The sequence below is a fragment of the Equus przewalskii genome, chromosome 2 (genome assembly GCF_037783145.1).
Source record: "Equus przewalskii isolate Varuska chromosome 2, EquPr2, whole genome shotgun sequence".
In the NCBI taxonomy this organism is placed as follows: Eukaryota; Metazoa; Chordata; class Mammalia; order Perissodactyla; family Equidae; genus Equus; species Equus przewalskii.
In genome coordinates, this window is record NC_091832.1 from 77,643,956 (window position 1) to 77,652,154 (window position 8,199).

Here is an 8,199-nt window from a genome sequence, read left to right on the forward strand (position 1 = left end):
TAATTGCCCCAAAGCAATGAATGAAACTCCTGCTCTTGTTAAACGTGGTTCATAAAATGTAAAATATAAACTTTCCTTATCTTCCATGAAAATGAAAAAAAGCTATGAGATTCACTGTGCTTGATCCCTGAGAAATGTGTATAAGCAATCCACTTTTGAAAAAATCTCTTTTTGAGTCATACTTTAGTTTAATTATAAATGCAAAGTCTTTGAATATCTCACAGCTCTCATGTTCAATATGCATCTATCATACAGTGATGAATCTCAGAATGACTTTGTGGAATGCTAGAGTGACCTTATTAGATGGTCCAAGAAGGAGAAAGATAGTCTCTGTTACTGGAAAGATTTCTGTTGTTTCATCGTGGTTCATCAGATCTGACTTGACATACAGCGAAATTCCTTGCAGGCTTTGGAAGTTTTTTTTCCTCCATAAAGACCTGTCTTAATTTAAAAAGATTTTAAAAAGCCTGATTTGTGCATAATACCATATAAGCTAAATCAAATTACCCTTCTTAAATATATTGACATGTCTCACCTTCAACCATTTTTGCAGTTACTCCTGCTATTGATTTATTCATTTGAACAAAATTGGTTGAACATTTCGTGGGTAGAGAACATTGGGCTAAGCACTGGGATAAAAAAAAAAAATGTGAATGCAAAGACCTCATAACAAAGTCAGGTAATAGACACACCAACCATTGAGTAAAATACATTGTCAAAACATATAATAAGAGTCTCGTTGTCTTTATTTTCCCTCCCTGTCTTTCAGTTCACACATCCTCTTTCAGCTCTGTGAAATGCTGTTTACCATCATTCATCATTGGACTCATTCTAACTCATACTTGGAAACTCTGCTTGGATGAAATCTTCCCTAGGCAGCTTTTATTCCTCTTTCCAAAGTCAGGGTGGAACAGGGGTACCGCCATAAGATCTTGTTACACGCCATAGCGCTAATCAAATTAGTTTTATTGTGTGTCTATCTTCCCACCAGACTAAATTTCTTAATGGAGACGGCTACACTTCCTTGAGTTTCCTCAGCTAAGCCTGACCATAGACAATGCTTAAGGGTGGATAAGTGCATTACAAGGAACAAGACGTCTGAAAGTGTAAGAGAGTATGAAAGTGAAAACAGTTTATTCCGCTGCTGTTGGAGGTGACATGGAAGTAGTCAGAAAGCTTCCTGGAAGTGATGACATTTGAGCCAGATCTTATAGAGAAGGAAGTAGAAAGAAAAGGGCATGTCTGAGAAAAAGAACATTTGGATCAGTTACACAGATTATAAATTGAAGAGTGAGAGAAACCTCTCTGTACTTTTCAGATAACCATGTCCTCTTATTTTTAACTTCTCTCCAAAATCTCCTTTGTGCTTTTTCGACATACTGACATACTGCAGTTTTTAAATTCACTATATAATTTGACTCAAAATGCCTCCTTTCTTTTCTCTCCCACTCACTGTATCATCTGCAGTGAAAGGGAATTTGTAACAGGTTTCACAAAATAATTTGCTGCCAGTTAAAATGACCTGGAAAATGGCTCATAATTAGAAATAGGTAGATATTAGGTGAATTTCAGAGTGGAACTCTTGGCATCCTCAGCTACCGAGCCGGAACACTGATATCTTCTCCATGTCCCTTCAAACTATGCTGTCATTGGCACAGACTTTTAACTTGCTACTTCAAAAAAACACTATTTTGGCTTAGATTGAACTGCATTCTAACAGCTGATGTATGCATGGCTTTCTTCCGAATTACCCCCAAGAGCTAGAACTGCAATACTTTCCCTCCCTTTAGTGCGAACTGGGTAGTTCCAGGGGAATATGATCTCATAATATGGCTGTTAGTGGGAATGTATTCAGAAATCTTTGCAAAGTGGAAGTTTTGATGTGCTAAGTGTAGTTACAGTGGTGATGCGCCTCCATAGAACCTTTTACTTCACATGGTATCCTGGCTACACAGATCCAGAATTCCGTCTCCTGGAGTTTTAAACAGAAACATGATCATGAATTGGGCTGCTGTCGTTTGCAGATATGCTTACTAGGTAGGAGATATGGAGGAGTCAGGAGGACAACTAAGTTAGAAAAATATTGAAGTAAGTGTCAGGAAACTTTATTTATTTTAAGCTTTTGCTGAGGAAGATTGGCCCTGAGCTAACATCCATTGCCAATCTTCCTCTTTTTTTCTCTTCCCGAAACCCAAGTACATAGTTGTATATCATAGTTGCAAGTCCTTCTAGTTCTTCTATGTGGGATGCTGCCACAGCACTGCTTGATAAGTGGTGTGTAGGTCCAGGCTCAGGGTCCAAACTGGGGAACCCTGGGCCACAGAAGCAGAGCGTGCGAACTTAACCACTATGCCATTGGGCCGGCCCTGTCATGAAATTTTTGGTTCCTCATTGTCAAAGAGAGAGGCTGCCACTGACTTCATGAGACTTGAACCCTTTTATTCTCTTTGCATTTTTCCCCTTTTTTAATTTTACTAAACTGAAGTGTTGCTTTCAATTTACTCACAGTTTATGAGATGTTTAGTGAGCAGAACCAAGTCAGTTGTATCTACAAACTCAATATAATACTTCACTTAGCACATTATTGTTGTCTTTGATATTGACCAGGTTGAGGAAAGGGAAAAAATTTACATCTGAAATTTTCACATACATTAGAAAAATATGCTAATACTGAGGTAAATTTGTTTGTAGTTTTTACATGTTGAATGGATTTTCTTCTGAGTTAATTATTATTACTGTTTATCATATAGGAATTGAGGGTTCCATTTAATAGCCATTTTTTCTCACAATTTCATTGAAGAGTACTTTTCCTTTGGGATAATGTTTTAATGGGATTGGCTTGCGGCTGGCCTGGTGGCATAGTGGTTAAGTCTGTAGTCCACTTTGGCGGCCGGGGCTTTGCGGGTTCGGATCCCAGGCACAGACCCACACACCACTCATCAAGCTGTGGCAGCATCCCACATATAAAATACATATAAAATAGAAGAAGATTGGCACAGATGTTAGCTCAGGGCCAATCTTCCTCACCAAAAAAAGAAAAAAAAAAGAGGATTGCCTTAAGGATTATGAAAGATAGTCAATGTGAAGAGAACTTTACCAATTGTAAGGTGCTATAAGAGTATTACGTTATGTAAACTACAAGGTATGAATATTTTAAGAAAATAACTAATCAGCTTTTCTTTGCTTTTGTTTTTAGTCTCACCAAAAAACTACTCGAAGAAAGAAGAAATGTTATAAAATAGCTAGTTGGACTTTTGATTGGAATTATGAGTATGTACACCTTATTCTGAGGAGAGTTGTTATCTTTTAAAAACTGATTTATCACCAGGAACAAGATATGTGATTCCAATTATTCATGTCTCATTTTATATTTTACAATAAAATTCAGTTATGCACTGAGTTATGTACCCTCCCAAATTATGTTGGAACCTCAACCCTCAGTGTGACAGTATTTGGAGTTGGGCCTTTAAGGAGGTGTTCAAAGTTCAGTGAGGTCATAGTGTGAGGCCCCAATTCAATACAACTGATGTCCTTATCAGAAGAGGAAGCACTCTCTCTGTCCTGTCTTTCTCCATCCGCATGCACACAATAAAGAAAGGCCATGTGAGCACATAGTGAGCAAATGACCACCTACAAGCCAGGAAGAGAGCTTTCATCAGAATCTGAATCACTTAGAACCTCGATCTTGAATTTCAAGCCTCCGGAATTCTAAGAAAACAAATTTCTGTTGTTTAAGCCCAGGAATCTATCTTATTTTATTATGGCAGACCAAGCAGACTGATACAGGGTTTTTAAATTAGTTGTGTATTTCCCGTAAAATTCCAGTTTATTCTTGAAAATGATAAGGCAAATAATGATAAGTTGAAGTCATTTTCTTAATATTTCTTCATTTAATTTTCTTAGCTATTATCACTGTAAACAACTTATTGAACAATGTTAAAAAATATTGGTGATGGTTCTTGTCAAAGGAATGTATTAAGTATTATTTAATCGGTGAGCCTGATAATGGCTATGATGATTTGAGACGTTCTTTACTTCATTAGTGAAGTGATAATTTATCCAATATATTTATAAATCCTATTGCTTTGCCCATAATTTATAGCCTGTTGAGTTGACATCTCAAAGTTAGACTTCTCTCCTCGCTTTCAGACACATTTTAATAAAATCAACTCTTTATATTTCCACTTGGATGTCTTACAAATATGCCAAATTCACTATGTCTCTCAGGCATCTCAAAACCAATATATCTAGAACTTAATGTGTCATCTTCCCCACTCCAACCCCTACTTCCAATCTATATTACCTGTCTCAGTCAAATCATTTACCTAGTAGCTTAAATCATCTGAACATCATCTTTGACACTTTTCTCTCCCTCAAAACACATAATTTACTTCTACATCCCCTTGATTCTTTCCCCAAACCATCTGGAGGGGTGGCACAGAGCAAGTAGTGATTAGAAGTAATCTGAAGAACCGGTAAGCAGTCACTGAGCATTTTAGAAACATTAAGGGAGGAAAACTCAACAAAAGTTATGACATTCTCACAGATAAAGAATTGGGCTCAAGCTTTTGTTGGCTATTAAAGACAAGAGTGAAGACTGGAGACCTTGTCCAGTGCAGGATCCACATGATTATTGATTCAGCCCAAATCATTGAATGTCATCCATCTTCTGTTTCTGTCACATTTCTCATTATGAGTTATCGCCGAAGTGCAGTGGTCCAGCAAGTCTGAAGGAGAGAGGGGCACAACAGCCATCAGTTACTTGTCTCAACATGGAGTATCTTTCCTGCAGCTCCTCGGAGGCATTGATGATTTTCAAATGTGTTCCTTTCCAATTAGCTAGTTTCTTCCACTGTAAATTTGAAATCACTATCAGGGGTCTGAGAACTTGGTTGGCCATCCTGAACTGCCAAACATGTTTTGTCGTCTACTTACATTTCCCCTTTAACCATCTTTATACTTTCTCTCTTCCTACCAATTTTTGTTGATTATCATAATTTTTTTTCTCTATTGTTCGTTTTCTCTTTGCTTTTCTGCTGTTGCCTTTATTCTGTTCCTTCTTTTTTCTTATATTCTGTTTTATTCAAGTCTTCATTTCATTTATTAACTAAAAATGACAGACAGCCTAGTTAATAAGCATAACAGTATTGATTGTTAATTATTTAATTGCATCAAAAATGGAAACAGTGTACTTTGAAATGAAGTTTGGACATTCACATTAACACACACACATGTGGACTCATTAGGTCTCGATACCATAGTTCTGACCCTTAACTGCAGATAATGCACAAACAACAAAGGGTTGTTTAACCAAAAAGATACAGCTTCATGCTTAGTTGTTCTTGTTCAGCTTTATCCTTCGCCCCCTGAATTTGGCAAAATTTTGGTAAACTTACTGAATAATCACTGTTTTACTATTACTGTATTCAAACTGGTTGCTACGTTTCTCATTGTCATTCCTGGCAGACAACTGATTTCAACTTCAGATCAGCCTAGATACTCTTTGCTCACCATTTGTTGCTTAACCTTCTCAGTATCTTCTCTAAGAAACTTTCGGCAAACTCCTCACTTCCACCTAGTCCCCCCGTTGGGTTAGGTGCTCCTAACCCAATGTTATCCCTCCAGAGCTATTCGACACTTATGCCTATGTATTTCCCAAGTGCACTATAATCATCAATCTATGTGTCTTTCTCCCACACCACACTGTGAGAGACTTGAGGGGCCGGGGTCTTATATTGTGCTTACACTGATGTTCTCAGAACATTGAATAGACTGTGATATATAATGGAAATAATAGCTTACCATCATATAGTACCAAGCCTGGGCTAGACTCTGTTCTAATCACTTTATATACTGACGTGTTCAATTCGCACAAAATCACTATGAGGTAGGTACTATTACTCAACAATTTTACAAATGGCCCAGAAAGGTTGCCATTGGACACTAAGTAAATTTCTTAAACATTCTCTGAGTAGTTTTTTATTGCATCAACAAAATTAGGTTGAAAATGAAATCAATAAACTTAGGTGGTTTAAATACACAATTTCTGCAATATTTTTATTTGTATAATACTAAAAATCTATATAGTATAATTCTCAAGGATATTTACTCATCCAGAGTACTCTATTTCATGACTATATTAAATAAGAAAGTGTTTTATTTTTCTTATAAGTAAATTACTGAAAATTATATAAAAATATTACCACACTTAGGAATTCCTTTAATGATAGTAGTCAAGATCTATTCCCATGTGTGTGTGCACACACATAAGAAAAAGAATAATAAAAAGAAATCCTTAATTGCTGTTATATTTATTATTAATTTCTATCCTAATACACATAAGGCCGAAATTATCTACTAAGAGGTTTACAAAATATTTTGTTTACTTCCTTAATTGAACAATTAATATGAATATTGTTGGGTATGCAGCCATGTATACAGGGCTTTATTAGATCCTATAGTATCTTTAGGTTGATTTACATTATTAGTTCATTGAACAAAGAAGCTGTTTTAATTGTCTTTGAATTATTAATCCAGTGGGGAGCTGGGACAAAAGTATATACTCAATATTTGTTCAATGAGTGAATAAATTAACTTGAAGAAGAAATTCCCTAATGTGACAAGTCATACATACATGAAAATTTTAAAATACAATATGAAATAATATGAAACATTAGTATTTTGTTTTGACTGCTATTTATTTCCTCTCATTCATTCCTAGCTCTGGAGGGATAACAATGAACAAGACTAGTAAGATCCTTGACCTCTGAAGCTACATTTTATTAGCAGAGTGAAGCAATAAAAAACAAACAAAAAATAAAATGAACAAAGAAAGAAGATATTAGACACTGAGAAATGCAGTGAAGAAAATAAGCCAGGGTAAAGTGATAGACAATTGCTTGGGAATGGGAAAGACAGTGTTTGATAGCAAGAGCAGTGTGAAAGTGACAGCTGAGTTGAAACTCGAGTGAAGAGAAGGACCCAGCCCCGTGAAAATCAGGATGGAGAATCATCCATGCAGAGAGGAGAGAAAGTGTAGTGTCTCTGAGATGGGACAAGCTCTTCATGAAGCCAGCTTCACCTAAAACAAGAGAGTTGAAGAATCACATGCGACGAAATCAGTGTGGATATATCCTAAGTGTGATGGGAAGGCGGTATAATACGATGTTAACTATTAATTGGAAGTGACTAGATGGTTGCAAATAATGGAGTGACATGTTCTGATTAAACTCTAAGAGGTTCTTTTTGACTGTCATTGGAAAAAATGGATTATTGAGAGACAGTTGTGGAACATGAGTAGCTACCGCCATAGTCCAATCAGGAATGATGGTGGAAATTAAAGTGGGGCTTGCAACTGATGTGAAGAAAAATGAAGAGGGTCACGTTATCTTTGGGAGACGAAGTTATCAGCATTGGCTGCTGGATCAGATGCTGGGGAAAGTGAGGGAAAAAGAGGTATCGGCTGATTCCTTTGTTGGGGGGTCTTAGTGCCGAGTACTAAGATGCCTAACACAGCAGAAGGATCAGGTGTGGAAATTGAGTGGAATCATGAATACTGTTTTAGATATACTAGATTTGAGACGTATGCCATTTATCCAAATATAGATGTCAGACAATCACAATCATGCTCATAATTATCATCGAGTACTTAGTACTTGCCAGACACTGTTTTTGATCCTTTACATAGATGAATTCTTTTCCTAACAATAAACCAGTGAAGTAGATATTATTCACAACTCCATAATACAGATGAGGAGATAGGCACAGAATTAAATAACTTGCCCACGTTCACACTGTTAGCATACATTAGAGATCAGATGAGCTCTTAGCCAGTCTAGTTCCCAAGGCCTTGTTTCTATACCACTAAGCTATCCCTTTCTGTTTAAAAAGAAAGGATAAAAAGTAAATGTGATATAAATGTGTAAGTCATGGAAGAAATAGAAAGTGAATTTGGAGTTGTTAGAATATAAATAGTAAACAGAAAAGAGAAGATGGTCTGTGACTGAATCTGGGCACCAAATACATAGAAGTCAGTTACAGGAGGAGGAACAAGTAAGGGACAGGAAGATGGAGCACCAGGGAGGTGGAGGAAAACCAGAGACTGAGTGATTCCAGAAGCTCAAGGAGTCAAGGTTATTGAATGCCGTGAGATGCTGAGGTAGGTGGCAGTAGACAGTGACCACTGGGTTTGGCAAGATT

The 8,199-nt window shown here is 36.7% G+C and overlaps 1 long non-coding RNA gene across 1 annotated transcript; it reads left to right on the forward strand.

Moving 5' to 3' along the window:
* Positions 1–1,959: 1,959 nt before the first annotated feature.
* Positions 1,960–3,399, forward strand: LOC139081784 (uncharacterized). Its single transcript, XR_011537098.1, has 2 exons — positions 1,960–2,088; positions 3,197–3,399. It is a non-coding gene; the product is annotated as an uncharacterized lncRNA (long non-coding RNA).
* The last annotated feature ends 4,800 nt before the right edge of the window (positions 3,400–8,199 follow it).